The 21103-nt window shown below is 35.7% G+C and overlaps 1 protein-coding gene and 1 pseudogene across 3 annotated transcripts in view; both read right to left on the bottom strand.

Moving 5' to 3' along the window:
- RSF1 (remodeling and spacing factor 1) overlaps positions 1-21103 on the bottom strand; it is a 185183-nt gene that overhangs the window by 65495 nt on the left and 98585 nt on the right. The gene's annotated exons all lie outside the window — the stretch shown is intronic.
- LOC143644455 (developmental pluripotency-associated protein 4 pseudogene) lies at positions 988-21097 on the bottom strand (annotated as a pseudogene).

Here is a 21103-nt window from a genome sequence, read left to right as displayed (position 1 = left end):
TAAAGAAAGGTATAGAATGATCAAAGGTGATGGTGGAGTTACACATAGAAGGTCAGTTTTAGCAATGAATATGACTGTTGAATCGTTAAATTGATATTTCTTTCAGTTTCCAGTATCTTAAAGCAGCTAGAAGTAAAAACCTAAAATTGTGGAGTTGTAACTCATGCCAAACTCGGAAATCGGTTCTACAACTAATTGTTGTGCTGTGCTTTGAAACTTATTGCTTTTTTGTATATATGCTATTTTTTATAAAAAAGAAAGAAAAGTTAATTATGATGATAAAAAATGTATTCCTTCTAGCCTCCTATATTCTGGAGCAACTAGAAGGAAAAATGTGGGAAGATGGTATGGTAGCCCATGACAAACTCTGGGATCTGTCCTGTAATTACTTGTTGAAAAGCGCTTTGAAAACTACCGCTCTTTTCTTTCTTTGCTTTGTAAATATGTTACATTACACAATAAAGAAAAGTTAAAAAAATTCTATAGTACACAGAAAACTACGAGCGTTGGAGAAGATACGAACAAATAGGAACACTCATTCACTGCTGGTGGGAATATAAAATGGTACAGCTGCTATGGAAGACAGTTTGGCAGTTTTTCAGGAAGTACAGAACTGCCATATGATCCAACAACCCTTCTACCAGGTCTACACCCAGAAGAACTGAAAGGAGGGACTTGAACAGACTTTTGCAACTGATGTTCACAGTGCAATTATTCACAAATGTCAAAAGACAGAAGCAACCCAAGCGTCCATCAACTGATGGATAAACAAAATGTGGTATATACTTACAATGGAATATTATTCAGCCATAAAAAGGAATGAAGTGATGATGCACGCAACAACATGGATGAACCTTGAGGATATTATGTTGAGTGAAATATATCAGAAACAAAAGGACAAATATTGCATGATCTCACTCATAGGAACTAATTATAATAAGCAAACTCTGAGTCAGAATCGAGACTACAGGTTACGGGGGTGGGGGGGTGGGGGGAGATGTAGAGTTACCAGGTTTGGAGTAGAAAATGGGGAGCTGATGCTTAATTGGTGCAGAATCTCTATTTATGGATATTTATGGAACTGGAGAGTAGTGACGGTAGCACATTATTTTGAGTGTAATTAACAGTGCTGAATTCACATTAGTGAAAATGGTTGAAGGGGGAAGCTTTGGGTTCTGTATGTTACTAGAAGTTAGAAGATAAGACATGGGGCTGTATAATACAGAGAACCTTGTCATGGACAATGGACTGTGGTTAATAATACAAAAATAGGCATGTTTTTCATAAATTAAAATATACAACACTATTACCAGGTATGAATAACAGGTTGATATATAGGGAAAAATACACCTATGGACTATAGTTAACAGCAATATTTTAACATTCTTTCATCAACTGAAATCAAGGTACCACACAATGCAAAGTATCAACCATACAGAGATATATAGGAATATTTTATTTTTTATATGACTTTTTTGTAAATTTGCAACTTCTCTAATGAAAAAGAAACATTATGCTAAGTAAAAAAAATCAAACACAAAGTATTACATATTGTATGATTCCATGAAAAAAAAAGTACCATGGTGGTAGATATTTGAAAGAGGCAAAAAGACCTTTTGCATAACTAAGTATAATAAAATAAAGAAAACCATTTAGGACACATTGCACAGCTTAAAAATCATCAGGAACTGTGAAAGAAGCAAAGGTCAGGGGAAGCCTGGGCTCCAGCCAAGCCTCTCCTCCCTTCACAGGCATCCTTGGATAGATGAAGGTGGTTTATTAGGGGTGAAGCATTCACTCACCAAGTTTGTACTTGAAAGGGAAGGGGGTACATGGACATGGAAGCAGCAGCTGGGAAACATGGTAAGCAGATGGGCCATTTCCATGACAGCCGCTCCTTTGTAATCCAAACTTGATTTCTGTGCTGAAATTGTTACCAATTCAGCAAACAGGATCTGGGCATGCTACAGCAGGCTGAGATTAGGGTTTGTTTCATTCATTCAACAATTTTTTCATTGTACACCTAGCATAGGGTTGGCAAATTAGAGCTTGCAGGGTCAATTAGTCCTGCCGTTTGTTTTGTTATGGCTCTCAAGTTTCTACAAATTAACATTTGCAATTAATTTGATGTTAGGGAACACTGACTTTGAACCCCAACTAACTGTAATGTTATCCCCCCTAAAAGAATTCTATTCTTCTCAATAGATTATTAGTAATTTTAAAACGTACTCATTATCACCATATTTTATATTATGCCAATAAAAATTTAATTGAAAAAAAATCATGATACAGCCTTATATTTTTTGCCCAAATCAGGAGCTAGAACCTTGTCAGTGAGTCCAAAAGCCCTTCACATACCCCTTTTTAAAAATTCCCTCCCTTCTAAGAATAACTATCAACCTGATGTTTCCAGTAATCACTTCCTTAATTTGCTTTTAAAGTTTTATACTTTTCTTTACTGTATATTCTTAAACATCCTAAATTCAGTTTTACTTGTTTATTTTTTCTTATTTACATCTTTTTAAAAATTTTTTTCACCTTTTAATGTCTTCCCTGTCATCTCTCATTTTTCTCAAAATTTATTTATTGAAGATACCAAAACATTAGTTTGTTGAAAACACTAAATAATTTGTCTTATAATTTCCCAGTCTAGATTTTGATGACTGCACTCCCATTATATAGTTTAACATGCTCCTCAGTCCTTTTCATTTCCTGTAAATCATTAGTTTGGTCATAGACTTTATTACACTGGGGTTTGATTTTTGTGAGAAAATTACATCTTGGGTGATACTGTATGGTTTTTATCAGGAGGTATACGATATCGGATTATCTCTGTTATGTTAGGAGATCTTGATGTTCAATATCTAAAAGATTAATTCATTATGGATGGCAAATGATATTTCCATTCTATCATTCCTCCAACAGTGATAGGTTGAAATGCTTCTATAAAAACAAACTTTACCCATTCAATACCTTGTTACATGTGCTCAGTTCATATAGAAAAGACAGGATGAGTGCTCAATTCTATTTACCAATTCCCAAAATAATAATTTGGTTTCCAATAGCATCCTTCAGAAGTGGACAAATTTTAGTATCATTATGAAACTATGGATTTAATCATATTCCATGTATTTTAATCCACTATAGTTATTATTCTTGTTGATCATTAGATTGTAGCATATGAGTAGTGGAAACCTTTTTAAGTTAGCTTCTGAGTCTTCTGATATGACCCAAGATGTTTCCTGGCACATCATGTTCCAGAGCTGGAATCAGCCATTTTTCTGAGAAGCCTTGGCTGAAGTTCAGTTGGAAAGTATATTTCAAGACCACGACCTGGGCACAAAGATGATCATTCATACTGATTTGGCCAATGTTTCTAAGATTTCTCAGTGGACAGAATTAATAAATTTAATGTATTTATATGACATCTATATTAATTATTACCAATAATAATAAATCATGATACTGATATTTCCAGAGGGCTTTCTTAACCTTTTATAACTGAAATCATATTTCATTTCCTCACACTGAGTATCATGGTTTTCAAAGATACCACTTAGAATAAAATTAGAATACCAATTACTCACTTTTTTCATCTTATGCATGAAATATTCTTAGAATAACATTTCGATGTGATTAGAGAAAAATAAAAAATTTTTATATATTCTCCCATTTTCTGTGTATATCAACGCACATAGCCATTAAAAACAATACTTTCTTCATTTAAATTTTATTACATCTAAATTCTTATTTACTAGTCATTCACCATTTTTAAGCTTTATTTTGAAATAATTCTCAACTTACACTGCTATAAAAATAGTCCAAAGAGTACAGGTACATCTTACTCAAGCTTTCTCTAATATTAACAACTTAAATAATTTTAGCACAATTTCAAAACCAGGAAATTATCACTGTTACAATACTATCAACTAAACAGGTTATATTTGAATTTCACTGATATCCCACTTTTCTATTCCAGGATCAATGTCTTGCTTAGTTATTGTGTTTCCTTAGTTTCCTCCAACTTGTGACCATTTCTCATTTTCCCTTGTCTCATGCCTTGAAAAAGTTTTAATTTGTAGAATACTTCTTACTTTGGACTTATTTGGGGTTCTCAATATAAAATTCGGGTTATGTTTCTCTACTCCAACTGTCCCATATTCACCAATTTCAAGTTTTTGCCACATCTGCCATAAAATTCTATGCATTTATCTATTTATCAATCCATTTTCTGAACACTTCAGTATAGGCTGTACATATATATATCATGCTCCTTGAATACTTATCACTGGCATGTATATTTTCTAAGATTAAGAATATTTACTTATATAACCACTTTAAGTGCAGTTATCAAGTTCAAGAAATTTAACACTGATCAAAAGTTAACAATCTATATTATGATTTCTCATATGACCAAATAATATCCCTTTAAGCCTTTTCTCCTTCCTCTTAGATCCCAGACAGGATCACGGTATTGCAGTTAACTAACTGTCTCTAGTTGCTCCTTAAAAAAAAATTGTGGAAACATATATATAGCACCTTTTCCATCATAACCAGTTCCAAGTATATAACCACTCTAAGGGATTAATCACATTCAGAATACTAAGACACCCTTACCACCTTCTATTACTAAAACATTCCCGTCTTCTTGAACAGAAAACCTGTTCTGCATTAACTTCCCATTTCCCCTGACAACATGTACTCTTATTTCTGTTTCTATAAGCTTCCATATTATGCATTTTCTTTGTAGTTACCATGGGGTTTAAATTTAACCTCATAAACATGTTAACAATCTCTTTTGCTTTGACACCAACTTAACTTCAATAGTATACACAAACTATGTTCCTATACCCTTCCATCCGTCACCTTTATGTAGTTCTTGCGACAAATTATGTTTATACATAATTTATCAATTAGAATTGTGAATCAGAGACCACTGATTTATCACTGTTTTATGCATTTGTCTTTTAGATCATGTAGGAAATAAAAAGTAGAGTTATAAACCAAAAATACAATAGCACTGGCATTTATATTTACAAATATTGTTAGCAAGATCTTTTCTTCATGCAACTTCGATATATCATCTGTTGTCCTTTCTTTCAATATGCACAACTCTCTTTAGCACCTCCTGTAGAGCTGATTTAGTGGTGACAAAGTCCCTCAGCTTTTGTTTATCTGGGAATATCTTAATTAATTTCTCCCTTATTTTTGAAAGACAATTTTGCTAGATACAGAATTCTTGGTTGGTATTTTTTTTACTTCAGTACTTTAACAATGTTATCCCACTGTCTTAATTCTTCCATCGGTTTCCAATGTGGTATTAGCACTTAAATCTTATTAAGGCTCCCTGTGTATGACATATCGCTTCTCTTGTGGCTTTCGGGATTGTCTTAATCTTTGGCATTCAACAGTTTGATTTTAATATGTTGCAGCATGGATCTATATAGGTTTATCTGTTTGGTGTTAACTGAGCATCTTGGATGTATATCTTCATGTGTTTCATTAATTGTGGGAAGTTGTCAGCCATAATTTCTTTGAATATTCTCTTTCTTCTCCTTCCGGGGTTCTCAAAATGTGTACATTCATACACTGGATGGTGTCCTACAAATTCCTTAGGCCCTGCTGACTTTTCTTCATTTTTCTTACTGCTCCTTAGATTGGATTATTTTAATTGTCTTCTCTTCAGGTCCACTCTTTCTTTCTTTTACCTGCTTCAATATGTTGTTGAGCTCCTCTAGGAAACTTTTATTATCTGGCACTGCAGTCTTCAACTCTTTAGGGCTCCTTTCCATATTTTCAATCTCTATTGATATTTAGTGTTTATCTTTTTTTCATGATTTCCTTAAGCTCTTTGAGCATATTTAGACTCTGAGGTGTATGTTCCTTAAGCTTATATCCAGCTAATCTTATGTCAAAGCTTTCCCTGAAAGTCAGAGGGCACAAAAAACAAAAAACAAAAAAAAAGAGGGGTGGGGGGAGTAAAAAGAAAACTCCTTCCCCAGTCTTGGCAGATTGATCTGACCAAGTACTCTGCTTTAGGATTTAAAATTTAAGAATGAATTCAAATAGTTCCAGGCCAAAGTATAGGGCCTCCCTGATCTTTCTGCACATGTGTCCTGCCTTTGGTATGCATGGGTGGCCTTAGAAATTCACCTGTTTACACAGTTGAAAATGTTCCCTCTTCCCTAGGAAAGTTTCTCCACGGTCCTGAGCAATGCACTTTATGTCTTATGGCAAACAATCCTTTGCCCCAGGCAGCACAATTTTACTGCTCTCCCATAGCACTCTGTAGGAGAGCTCTGTGAGCTATCTTGTACACATGTGCAAGTTTCTGGGGTGGTGGGTCTCCCAGGCCACCACCAGACAGACTGGAACAGACATGACCTCAGTATGTGCATAAGGATTACTCTGCTCTCTCTGGTACCAGGACTAGGAATCTGCACTGGGATCTAGGTCAGCTCCATGCCAAGCTGATGAGGGGTGGAGGAAGAGCCAGTCAGAGTATCATGAAATCCTATGGCTTCTAAGTAAATGTTTTCTTGATTTGGCGCTTGCCCTGTTACTGCAGTCTTTTCAACTGTTTTTTGTTTTGTTTTTTTTTGAGTTTTGAGAGAAATATTTCTGCCTGTTCTTACTGGTTGTTGTTCTAATTTGCTAGCTTCAGAATACAATATACCAGAAATGGAATGGCTTTTAAAGAGGGGAATTTAATAAGTTTCTAGTTTACAGTTCTAAGGCCGACAAAACGTCCCAATTAAAACAAGTCTATAGAAATGTCCAATTTAAGGCATCCAGAGAAAGATACCTTGGTTCAAGAAGGCTGATGAAGTTCAGGGTTTTTCTCTCAAGTGGAAGAGCACATGGTGAACACAGAGTTTCTCTCTTATCTGGAAAGGTACATGATGAACACAGTCACGGTTCCTTCCTCTCTCATCTGGAAGCACATGGCGAACATAGCGCCATCTGTAGGCTTCTTCTCCTGGCTTCCTGTTTCATGAAGCTTCCCAGGAGGCATTTTCCTTCTTCATCTCCAAAGGATGCTGGCTGGTGGACTCTGCTTCTCGTGGCTGTGTCATTCTGTTCTGCTCTCTTTGAATCTCTTTCTTTCTCCAAAATGTTTCCTCTTTTATAGGACTCCAGAAACGTATCATGACCCACCCAAATGGATGGAAAGACGCCTCCAGCTAATCAAGTTTAAGAACCACTCTTGACTAAATCACACCTCCAGGGAGATGATCTAATTACAGTTTCAAACATACAGTACTGAATGGGGATTATCCTGCCTTTACAAAATGGGATTTTGATTAAAACATGGCTTTTCTAGGGTCCATACATTCTTTCAAACCAGCACAGTTGTTCAAGACTTCTGTGGGGGAATGGAGCCCTGAAGTGTCTCATTCTGCCATCTTAATCATGATGGGGATGAGATTATACTTTTTTTGACAAGAATTCCAAAGAAGAGAAGTTGCATCCTTCTCAGTGCAATGTATCTGGAGATAATGATGTCACTGTGTCTTATTACTGTAATGTTAACCTTGATCATTTGGTTAATGTGTGTCTACTCTCTCTACTGTGAAGTTACTATTTTTTTTCTCTGGTAACTAACATATCTTGCAAGATTCTCTGAAACTGTGCTAATAGTCTGTTTCTTTTCCAAATTTCTCCCACTATTTTTAGAATCCATTAAGGATCTTGCCTGCAAAACTCATTACTGTGATGTTCTTCTAATAGTGGTTTTGTGTTTCCCTCATTCTTTTTCACATTTACTAAATGAAGTTCTGTTGGCAAGAGCACCCCTACTGCCCCAACTATTTATTTACTCAATTATTTATACTGATCTGGACACATGGATATTTATTTTATTTGATGAGTTAAAATACAATGTTAACCTCATTTATTTTCTTGCAAAAGAGAATTAACATCTCGAGACTTTTTGGGACTCCTCAACCTCCAGTTGCCTTCTTGTGATAAAATTCCCTTACTCAATCTCCACTCTCTGGCAGCTGCATTCTTGCGATAAACTCCCTTGCACAGCATCTGCCTTACACGGAATTCCCTTTAAAATTCCTAGCCAAATCACAGTTGGTGGAGTTGATTTCTTGAGTCAACGCTTCCTGATGTTGCTCTGCTAATAAATCTTTCTCACACACACAAAAGTACTGGCAATCTGATATTCTACCCCTTATAAATAAATTGATATTTGTCTCTTGATGGACAAAGAATTTCTTTCTTTTAAGTCCAATGATTTTACTAGTACATATCTCGATGCTGGTTGTTCTGGGTTGATCTTCTAAGGTCTAATGTTTTTTTCAATATACAGTTTTAAAGGACTTTTTTTTTCCAATGCATTATTGTGTTTTATTAAATAATCTGCAAATAAAATATTACATGAGTGTGCCAATTTGAAAGGATTACACAAACTAGAAAAGCCATGTTTTAATCTTTTTCCATTTTGTGGAGGCAGCCATTAAATGACTTTTTATTTCAGGATAATTTTGTTAGAAATAGTCTTTTGCATTTGTTTTATAACCTCACTTTGGTTTTCTTCCTCATAGACTACTAGATTTTCTTTGTGTATTTTCAGTAACTGTCATTTACTCTCAAATTCTTATCAACTTCATTTTCTTTATATTTAAAAAAAATTCCCCTTTCCATCTTTTATTTTTAAAAGACATTAGTACTATATTACCACATTTATTTTTTAAAAATTGAATTCTCTCCTGAATCCTACCACCTATTTATTAACTTAAGAGTTTTCATAGATTTTGTGGGTGTATCTTTCAAACACGTTTTCATTCTGCGTGTTGATGTTATTCTGTTTCTTATCCTCTTTCGTTCTTTTAATTCAAGGGAATTTGACCTTAATACTTCTTAAGTTGCTCATATTTAGGTACAAATAGATTTATAGAAATGATGCTTATTTATGACAGCTTTTCTAATTTTATAGTTCCAGAGTTCCCCTACCTGTTTTTACAAAAATATTCAAAATTAAAACAAATGTGGTTTCAGTTTCAGCTTTTAACCAGAAGAGGGTTGTTTGGATTAAGTTGATCGCTTAAGGATTCTTCCAATATTAACATACATGAGTCCAGTCATATGTGGTATGATTAACATTTAACCTTATTTCCCAAGTATCCTCATTTAAGAGTATGCTGAACTAAAACTGTGTTTTATTAAAAATATGTATCCATACCGTTTCCAACTAAGTTGCATGTAATCTAAAGACACACAAAACAAGGGCAAAATAAATACTTTTCATTTATTTCCCTTAGTTTTACAGGTCCACTATGAAGTGTGCTACCTAGCAGCTTCTGAAATGTCTTTGTGTTACACTATTGATTATATATATATTTTTTTGACCCATAATGATTTATTCATACTTTGAGACTTTACACATATATACACATATATTCTTTTTATATCACATCAACATTTGTGGAGTACTCCTTATATGCCAGGTAGTACTGATAACATTTAAAGAACATATGATGTGCCATACACGGTACTATTTGACATCAATTATTTATCCTCACAAAACCCCTCAAAAGTGGGTATTGAAATTAGTCACATTTACAAGAACTGAGATGTCATTCAGTTGTGGTTTTTTTTCTCTATGGGCAGGCACGGGGAATTGAACCTAGGTCTCTGGCATGGTAGGTGAGAATTCTGCCACTAAACCACTGTTCACACCACCCTGTTGTATTTTTATTCATTTAATCCTCACATCAGTCTTGGATACTACGTGTGTCTTTTACAAATAGGGAAATTCAGAAGCAGAAAAGTTTAGTAAATTGTACTTCCTGATGGCCTAGTTAGGTGGTGGTACTGAGATTCAGGTCATATCAGCCCCCTTAATCTTCCTTGTTGGGCTGCTGGATTTCTTTTTCCTGATGGCTAGAGAGCAATCTGTGAGGATTCACTGCTGTGACTGTGAAAACATCCTGCCCTCAACAAACGTTTCTCTCTACCTTTAACACTTATTGAGGCTTCTTGCCTAAACAGTCTATAAAATGATGGCTACAAACTTTCCAACCCTACCACTTCTTCCACCATATTAATTTTTATGCCTTCATTGGCATAAAGTAAAAAGAAACCTCTCCTACTTATAATAATAAAATATGGGAAACTGCCATATAAAAATCATAGGACATTCCTGAACGATCCACCCATGCCCACCCCCCAAAATCAAAGGACAAATGAAAAGCATCATTATCTTTTCCAAAATTCACGACAACAAATGTAGTTAGTACATAAAAAACTAAAAATGAATCATAAACAAAACAAAATCATGCTTTTTGCCTTAATGTGCCTTTGAGTTAAGAACATTAGTATGTTTTCATGCAATGACTACGGCTCACTAAATTCAATGGGTAATGAAGTATTTTATATATGTATTTCTAATTCAATATATAAAGATTGGGGAAGGACACTGTCTTGATCACAGAGCCAAAACACAGCCTTAAGAATAACTTTTTGAAAAATGCCATTTTGTAAAATAGTCAGGTTTTTTGGGGGGTGGGGGGTCAATAACAGCTCTCCAATCAGCTTAAAATATTCAATCTGAAGCCACTGAACTTACAGTTACAAAGGAGCCGTTTCCAAAGCAGTCTTATAAGGCAGGAAGTGCAATACAGGAGGAAAATTCTTTTTACACCACATCAACATCTGCAGGGTCCTTACTATGTGCCACAGTGTTTACCTGAAGAGCATTTACACACTTAAAAGAGCTGTTTAGTCAGTTCTACTTCAGGAGGAAGATCTGGGAGTATAGACAGGTTTTTAACTTTGTCATCTTATTAAACTGGAATGAATAGTAACTTGCAACATTTTTTTCTTCTTCTTCTCTCCATTTTTAAACATTAAGAGTCTCCAATATCCCAACCCATGAAGAATCAGGCACTGTTGGGGTCTGAAGGAGTAAAACCTGAGACACACTAGTTTGTGTGTCCTGTAAGCAGGGAACATGGAGGGCTCAGTGAGGTCCAGGGCTTGTGGTCAGTGGCACCATAAGTCGATTGTGGCCCTTTTCCACTATGAATTGCAATCATGGAAGTACCATTTTCTTGGTATTGCAATCTCACTGGAGGCTTTTCATTAAGACTTTGTTCCTTTGAACACATCTGGGGCATGACATATTGTCTTCCAGGTGTGGAGGTGGAAAATTGCAGGCAGGTAACAGGAAGAGTACACTCACTCTCCCTTGTTTTTCAGGGACCCAAACTTGTCCAGCATGAAATTGCAAGTGAACCCAACCATCTGTGTTTGCAGGGAGACTTCTTCCATGGCTTCCATCCTCCCAGCCCTGGCTGCAATTCTCGTCCAGGAGGCCAAGACAGCCTCCTGGGCTGAAGTTGTCACCACAACTGTGTTCACTCCCTCTAGAAGACCAGATTTCTCCTGGGCAGATACTCCCTCCTGGGGTGGAGGAGCCATTTCCGAAGGCTCAGTGCCCTCAGAAGACATGTTTCTTTTCTCCGATTGTTCCAGAAACATTTCCCCCAGTGATTTTCTTTGAGACTGTGTCAGGATCTTGGCCTCCTTTGCTGTGACAGGAATATCCTTTTGATTTGGGTAAGCATATTCACAGATTCGCCTATATGCTTCTAATTTCTGTCCTTTGGTGCTTAGCTTTAACTGCTGGCACCAAGCCCGCAGGATGTCTCCGTGAAGCAGGTTGACAGGTGGCAATTTAGATGGTAATGGAAAAAAAAATTGCTATCTTTTTCTGAGGTTTTGGGCTGTTGCTGCATGGTGCATTCTCTTGTGAACAGGAAGCTTTGTCATCTTTCTTGGATTTTTTTCGTTTGGTGCCCTTAGCTGAAGTTTTTGGTAAACCTGATGTGCTTGGTTCGCTGGAAGGCCGCTGTTCCTCTTTTGTTTCTACCGACACAGGTTCAAATTTGAGAGTCACGCATTCTTCCCCTGACTTCTCTGTAGAGTTCCACTCCTTGCCTTTTGTATTCTCCATAATGAAAAGAAGTTGAGGTTGATCGGGAGAAAATTCTACTTCTGTAATGATTATATTCTTTTTAATGGTGAAATTATATGGATATTTTCTACATGCTTTGTACCCTTTTTATCTAATGGATTAATTGTAAAATGTATCTGCTCATTTTCGAGTTTAGAGACCATTTTCATTAAAATTTTTTTTCCCATAACAACAACAAAAAGTTAAAGCAATTTACTTTTTGAGACCACTTAGCTCTATTCCCCTCCCACACTTTTTCAGAACATTCTTTTCTGTTTATCCCTATTATCCTGACAAAATTGGATTCTATTCCTAGCAGTTTCTACTGAATGTGGAGCTTTGCCTAGGAAGAGAGCTTTGGCTGCTGAATTCTGAGAATCCATTAGGCCTAGAGTATCCCAGCTCTTTTAAAACTTATGCTGTAGATGTCCTCTTGGGGTTCTGTTTTTGCCATCAATATTTTCTTTTTACGGGGGAATTTCTAGAGGTTAAAAATCATACTGCTATCATTTTTCCAGAATCCATGAACAACTTAAATTTTCTCCTCCTGATTCAATCCACAACAAATTCAGAACACATACTTCAACACAGTTTATACAATTATGAAAGCCTTATGGTATGCTTTAAGTCAAGGCTTTTTGGTGTTGCAGTAAATTCAAGTTTGGACAATTTTGACTTTACAAACTGACCCATCTTACCATCCAATGAATTTTCAAAATGGATGGGACACCTTTCTTTAGTTTTATGCTTCCAATCACATAAGATGTACAACTGTTTGCATCCTATTGCTCATGGCATAAAAGTAAAACGAAAAGGAATGCAACTTTGAATTTATTTTCTGTCCTTTATCTTTTCTATTTAAATTAGGCTGGATTTAAAGAAGGACAGCTGATGATGAAAAGAGTACATTTCTATTAATTCCTGTAAAAGGACAATAAAACCCGTATTCATCTAGTCTCCCTACAATTGTTTGGTGTAAAACAATATTTAATATGGTAATAAAAATAGTGGGTTATTTTATGTCCAGTATGAAGACTTTTTGAAGTCCATCCTAAATCCTTACACAACATCAAAGTATTTCTTCATAGCTGTAACTATCAGCATTTGCATTCCAAAGAATTGTTCAAAAACTCCATTAGCTGGCTCTGGAGGCTAGGCAGATAATATAAATGAATAAAGTAGGTTGAGAATAAGAAAAACCAAATACCAGAGACACGTTAAATTCTATTGTTACTGAACATTACACAAAAAACATGCACAAAGCTGGAGATTATTTTTTAAATTAAAAAGCCTACTTAATTTTGATATTCTAGTTCCTAATTCATTAATCCTTTTATTTACAATCAGAAACTTTGATTTTTTTTATTTTTGGCTTCATGATGACAACACTGGATCTCGTACTTATCACCATCATATGCAGTACAAAACTTAGCCATGAGCTGTTCACTAGGGAGCAATGTTTACTATTACACAGTTTATATCAGAAGAAGAGCTGTACATAAATGCAGGTTATTTCCAAACATTAATAGAGTTTTGATGAATGCTTTGTGTACAGAATCTCAGAATATCCACACTTTGTATAGTTGAATGCCATCATATTTAGTTACCGTACTATATTAAACTTCAGTTTCATAAGTTACACCTGCCTGACCCCTGACTACCTGGCTCTGTTGCCCAGCTGGCTGCCCAGCCTTCCAGACTGAGCAGTACCCCAGGAGTAGGGTGCCCTCATTAGTTGTCATTTAATGTCTCTTTAATTCTCAAACAAGGCTGACTGTTGCAAAAAACAAACAAACAAACAAAAAAACTGATAAACTTCTTAAAAAACCAATTTCATGAAGAAGTGATTTATAAGTAAATTAATTTACAAAATTACAATATCTAAAATGTTTCAAATGGATGTATAACCAGCCTAAGAGACAGAATCTTTGGGACAATGTTAGCTGATGGAAGATTTTGTCCTGAATGTCATTATAAGTAATTATCCCCTCACCCCCACCCCTGTGCCAAAAAAAAAAAGGTTTCCAAGCACCACAGTAGGACTAAGCCACTTGTGGGCAAAAGGTTAACAGAATGTTTTTCCCTGCCCTCGAGACTCTGACTTTCGATAACCTAATAAAAATTGGAATTTAATTAGATTATTAGGCAACAATGCTTATAATAAAGAGGACCTCTGACTGATGAACTGCATCTGGACGGGAAAGAACCATAAATACACAAAGGGAATACCATACTTCAGCCTCTTCTGACTGTGATGGCTCTTGTACTTGGGCATGAGGACCTGGAAGCTATTCCTATAAAGTATTTATAAGAGATACTGGCTCCTGCAGAACACAAGGCTTTTAAGACAAAGTAGTTACTGTACCCAACTCTTATGAATTCCATCCATCTGCTCCTACAGGGGTCACCTTGGTAGGAGATAGATCTTGGGTAGCCATATGAATTGCTGCATGGACTGCCCCAAGGCTTATTTTTTAAGATACAAATAACAGATGTTACTTTTGCTGACAAGTCATGACTCCTATCCTACATTAATCTTAGTAGACTGATGTTAACTGTAGTCTTCTGAGTATGAATGCTTAGTTGAGCCTAAGAAAATCTCTGGTGGACAATGAATACTACGAGAAAAACACAATGTAAGAACCAGGCAATTTTAGGTGCTCCACCTAAGAGGGCAACCATTACTCAACTTCAACCTCTTTTTGACATGTATGAATGATGGTTCAGAGATGCCAAATATACTTTTTCAAGAGAAGCTAGATTTGATGGTTTATCTGGGAAATACTGCCATCTCTAAATGTTGATAGCAAATTCTTATTTTTAAAAAGCACCATACATAAAAATGGTCACACAAAAACTTGTACATGAAGTTCAAAGCAGCATTATCAGTAACAGCCTATTTTGGTTTGCAAACAGCCAGAATGCAATAACCAGAAATGGAATAGTTTTTATAAAAGGAATTTAATAAATTGCAAGTTACAGTTCTAACCCTATAAGGCCAAACTAAGGTATCCAAGAAAGATACCTTAATTCAAGGAAGGCCAATGGGTCAGGGACACCTCTGTCAGCTGGATAGTCATGTGATTGTCATCCGCTGGTCCCTTGCTTCTGGGTTCTGTTGCTTTCAGCCTCTGTGGGGGTTTCCTTACTTTCCTTCTTCAGGGCTGGCTTTCAACTCTTGGCTTTCTTTAGCTCTTCCCAGGTTCTGGTTTGCTTTACATCTCATGGTGACATCTGCTGGCCTCCAAGCTCCAATCTCCAAACATCCGTGTCTCTCCATGTCTCCGAGTGTTGGCATTTGTGTGAGCTCTGTTCTGAAGTTTCTATAGCTCTCTCTCTGTAGAATCTGTCGTATCTCCAAAATGGATCCCCTTTTAAAAGGGCTCCAGTAAACTAATAAGACACACCTTGAATGAGTAGAACTATATCTCCATCAGGTCAAAAAGTCATGCCCACAATTGGGCATGTCTCATCTCCGTAGAAATAGTTTATTCAAGTTTCTAACATAGAGTATTAGATCAGGATTAAAAGAAAGAGCTCCGCCCTTAAGACTGAATTAGGATTAAAACATGGCTTTTCTGGGCTCCATAATATTTTGAAACTGCCCACAGCCAAAAACTGAAAATAACCCAAATTTCATCATGGATAAACAAAAAATAGTATATCCATACAATGGAATATTATTCAGTCACAAAAATGAATGAAGTACTAATGATGCTACAATAAGGATAATCGAGATAATATCATCCTGAGTCAAATAGGTCAGATGTAAAAGGTCACATATTATATGAGTTCAGCTATAGAAAATGTTCTGAATAGGCAAATCCCTAGACACAGAGAGTAGGATTAATAGTTGTCAGGGTCTGAGGGGTGAAAGGAAGGTTTAATGGATACAGGGTTTCTGTTTGTGGTAATAGAAATGTTTTGAAATTAGGTAGTTGTTATGAATGTGCAACATTGTGAATAAACTAAAACAACTGAACTATATACTTTAAAACAGAGAATTTTATGTGATGAGAAATCTCAAAAAAAAAAAAAAGCAGCTCTGTACAAACCAAAATGAATACGTTTTCAAGCCAATCATATTGGCTGACCACTAGTATGCAATTTTTGTAGTATACAGGAGTGTTCTAGTTTGCTAGCTGCCAGAGGCAATATACCAGAAACAGAATGGCTTTTAAAAAGGGGAATTTAATAAGTTGCTAGTTTACAGTTCTGAGGCCAAGAAAATGACCCAATTAGAACAAGTCAATAGAATTGTCCAATCAAAGGTATCCAGGAAAAGATACCTTGGTTCAAGAAGGCCGAAGAAGTTCAAGGTTTCCCTCTCAAGTGAGAAGGCACATGGTGAACACAGTCACAGTTTCTCTCAGGTGGAAGGGCACATGGCGAACACGGCGTCATCTGCTAGCTTCTTCTCCTGGCTTCCAGTTTCATGAAAATCCCCAGGAGGCATTTTCCTTCTTCATCTCCAAAGGTCACTGGCTGATGGACTCTGCTTCTTGTGGCTATGTCACTCCGCTCTGTCTTCTCTGAATTGCTCTCATTCTCCAAAATGATTCCTCTTTTATAGGACTTCAGAAACTAATCAAGACCTGCCCAAATGGGTGGAGACATGCCTCCATCTAATCAAGCTTAACAACTACTCTTGATCAAATAACATCTCCAGGGATATGATCTAATTTCACTTTGAAACACACAATACTGAATAGGGATTAGAAGAAATGGCTGCCTTAACAAAATGGGATTAGGATTAAAACATGGCTTTTCTAAGGCACATACATCATTTCAAACCGGCACAAGGAGCTTCTCAAATGATATTTCTTTATCATTCTATTTGTTGGCAGAAGTATAAGACTATAAAAATGATTAAAAGGACAGTCTTTTTCCAATTAATAGAAAAAACTAATTAAAGGCTAGGATTTTGAGATTCTCCTTGAAAAGTTTTCTTTGGTCTCATCTATATTAAAATTAGTATTTAGAGTGAAATTATACATTAAATTTCACGGTGTTCTACAATTTCTAGGTGGTGTACCACCTGAAGTTACAGCTAGAGAGGTGTTTAAACAACACCTAATTCTCACTTGGAAATCTGTCATAGTCTGAGAAGACCACAATCAACAAGTATTTGAGAACCAAAAAAATTCAAGGGTGTTACTATATATGTTTAGTCCTAAGGTAAGTGAGATAAATATAATATAATAATTAAAGTGCTACTGTAGCTCAGGGAAGGAATAAGAACGTGGAATTTCAGATGGCCCTTGAAATAACTAGGATTTCCACACTGGGTGAATAGCATCTTTGAGAAAGAACATGACAAAGAAGACAGAAGGAATGCCTAAGACATATGAAGAAAATAAAGGCATCTAGATGGTCTGGAACCAGTTAGCATGTAAAGAAATAGTAGGAGATAACACTAGAAAGAAAGAAAAGGGCAAGACTGTAAGAAGATAATGCCAGTCTAACACATTTAGACTTTTCAGAAGGCTATTCTAATTATCTTTGAAACAGAAGGCAAATAAAATTTCTAGGCCATGTGTTGTAATTTTGTCAACTTTAATAGGTAATTCATTTGAACTTGGCATTAATATCAAAAGAAACAAAAATTTATCTTACTGAGGTTAGATACAAAGCATGGTGATTCAATTAAAGAAAAAAAAAAATCTATTTTAGCCACAACAATAAAAGTGGCTGTTTTATTCTCTCTTCAATTCTCAGTTAATTTTTCTTCTTACTGTCTGATTTCCAAATATCCAACCACACCTAATTTTTAACTTCTGTCACACTGTGCTTTAGCTCTCTAAGTATTTTAGATGCCAGCACTGTTCCTAACTGTCAAACCACTATCCCCTGCCCCTTGACATTGTCTGCTTATATTTCAGAGTAATGAAATGACATACCAGGAACATATTCTTTGGTCGTGTCACTGGTCAGACTGCAGTAACTGCACCTGAGAAGATGGGATGAGATGCAGAGCTTTGGGGACTGTAAGTGCAGCATTAGAAGTGAATGGACTCTGAAGACAGACTACCTGGATATGAATACTGGATCTACCACTAACTGGCTGTGGAACACTAAAATTTCTGTTTCTCCCTTTTGTCACCTGAAAAAGGGAAATAATAACACACCTAATACTTACTTCATAGTTTGTTGTAAAGTTTATCTCACTTAATATAAAGTACTTGGAAAAGTACTTGGCACATAACAAATGCTATGTTACCTATTTTACCTATTGTAGTGAAGCGTCAAAAGAGACAGGATTTTACTCTGAAAACATGCTTGACACACAGTAGGTGCACAAGGAGTTCTTGCTGATTAAATGAATAAGAAAAATGTTGCTGACAGAGCAAAAGAAAAGAAGCAGCACTATATAGAGAAGGAAAAAAAGATAAGAGGATTAATGTGCTGCTTTTCCTCCTCTACTTTAAAAAAAAAAAAAAAGTCCGTTCCCAAAAACTGCTTGCTTTTGTTTATGCTGACTGTTACAACATCAACATTTATTGAGGAATAGTTTCAGAAACAACTTTATTTAACTCTTTATTATATTTGAGTCAGAGGTTAGGAGAAGACTGCCTCTACAATTCTGCTCTTCAAAGTGTGGGACAATGCCAGCAGCAGTTTGTCAGAAATGACAAATCAGAGGCCCCATCTAGGACCTACTTAATTAGATTCTTCACTTAAAAAAGATCCCCAAGAAAGGAGGAAATATTCACCTTTCCTCTTTGAAGAATTTCTGATGTTCTCGCAAGCTGTGGGGACAACCAAATCATCAGGCTGAACCCTCAATTGTGGGGTTCTCCCCTATGAAACTTATTCCTGCAATGGACAGGTTAAGCCTACTTAAAATTATGTCTAAGAGTCACGCTCAGAGACCCTCTTTTGTTGCTCAGATGTGCCCTCTCACTCTAAGCCAACCCAGCAGGTAAATTTACTGCCCTCTCGCTTACATGGGACATGACTCTCAGGGGTGTAAATTTCCCTGGCAACGTGGGACAGGATTCCCAGGATGAGCCAGGTCCTGGCATCAGGGGATTGAGAAAACCTTCTTGAATGTCAGACGCTGAGGGATATAGTGTCTGAGGCTGAGAGATTTCAAACAGAGTTGAGAGATTATCTTGGTGGTTTTTCTTATGCATTATACAGATAGCACTATTTATTTTACGGTGTATTGGAGTGGCAGGAGGGAAGTACCGTGAACTGCTGAGCTGTGTTCCAGTAACCTTGATTCTTGAAGACAACTGTATAAAGATATAACCTTTATAAGGTGACTATGTGATTGTAAAATCTTATGTCTGATGCGCCTTTTATCCAGGATATGGACAGATGAGTAAAAAAATATGGATTTAAATAAATTGGGTTAATAGAAATACTAGTGGTCAATGAGAGCACAGGGTAAGGGGTATGGGATTCATAAGTTTTTCTTTTTCTTTTTTTTTTCCCCCTAGAATGATGCAAATTTTCTAAAAATGGTCATGGCAATGAATACACAACTATGTGATGACAATGTGTGCCACTGATTATACAACATGCATGGACTGTATGTGTGTGATGATTTGTCAATAAAAATATTTGGGGAAAAAAAAAGATCTCCAGGAAAATTCTGTTACGGATGGTAATGAGGCATAGCATTGAGAATATGATTAATTCCACTGAATAGTATGCATGGGAGGGGTTGCGATGGGAAAAATTACATTGACATAGTTTAGACAATTTCAAAAAGAAAAGAAACTATGGGAACTGAATATAATACATGATTCTGAGCTAAATCTAAAAATCAAGGAGAAAATGCCCAAATGAACACTATTAAGACAAATGAAAAATATTGGAATATAGACTATAAATTTTATATCAATGTTAATGTCGATGATAATCTGTAAAGTTCATGATACCTGTTATTGTAGAATCTTTTCCTTTACCATAAGGTTCCACAACGAAATTTTAGAATTAAATACTAGGAAGAGCCTTACTTTACAGGGTAACTAGTTTGTTTTATTTTTCTTCCCAATTTAAACCACATAAGAGTCTCCCTTCAAGTTCATGTCAAACTTAAGGTCTCCTCCTAATGGGAATAATTACCTTTTAAATGTCTATTATCTTGACCTCTTTTCCCAGTTTGTATTCCTTCTGGCTTTAATTATAAATGTGTATGGGAATAAGCAAGTATATGAATGACTGATCAAACCAAATAAACAAATTAACAAACATTAAGTCTAAATCCAGAACTAATCCTTAGGAAATGATACTAAAAATATCTAGATATTCAACTGGGGATTCAGACACTTTGAAATTAAGTTTTACTATATTAGCCCATGAATTAAACGGTAACATATAGAAAACAAGTTTTCAAATCAGAAATTTGGCTTAGAAATAAATCACCACAGATATTCAAAATCATAAAAACACTGGTGAAAAGAGGGTAATAATTGGAATTCTGACATAAAGCAATGCTTATTACATACTAACAAGCATTATATCATACATGGAAAGGTATAATTATTTGTTTTCAAGTAATGCTTGCAGATATGGGAAGGCATTATGAATGAATCTGTCATAGCATCAAATAAATTAAATAAGAACACACTGCTTTCAGGTCCCTAACAACACAGTAGAGAAAAACTAAGAGCAAAGGAAGAAAACATAAGAACAGCAAAACTCTTTTCTGTGTCATTAAAAGGTATCTTATCAACAAAACAAAATAAAAACCAACCACACTTGAGTATTAGGTAAAAAGATGTTAGCCAAAAATTGCAGTTTGGTTTCATCCCTTGTAGAAAGGTTAGGACTGGGTTGTCTCTTTCTGGAGACTTGAACTATATAGAAAACTCAGGAAATCAGGCTTAAAAATGAGAATTATTATAGACATAAAAGTTTACTAGATAGCTTTACATTCTTAAATTTGTAAAAGATATGTTTTGATAATTTGAACATTTGATTTAGACTTTTTTAAATGTTCTATGTAAAAGATCAATCACTAGATGGTCTATTTTTGCCCATTTAAAATAAAAGAAAACCAACCTCATTTTATAGACAGGCTATTCATTTTTTAAAGTAAAACCAGAATTCATATTTATATAGCTGGGAAGAAGAACGGGAGAAGAAAGAAGAGATTACAAAACAAAGCTAAACAAAACACAC

Source organism: Tamandua tetradactyla, chromosome 8 (assembly GCF_023851605.1).
Source record: "Tamandua tetradactyla isolate mTamTet1 chromosome 8, mTamTet1.pri, whole genome shotgun sequence".
Lineage (NCBI taxonomy): Eukaryota > Metazoa > Chordata > Mammalia > Pilosa > Myrmecophagidae > Tamandua > Tamandua tetradactyla.
This window is presented reverse-complemented; position numbering and strand designations above follow the sequence as displayed.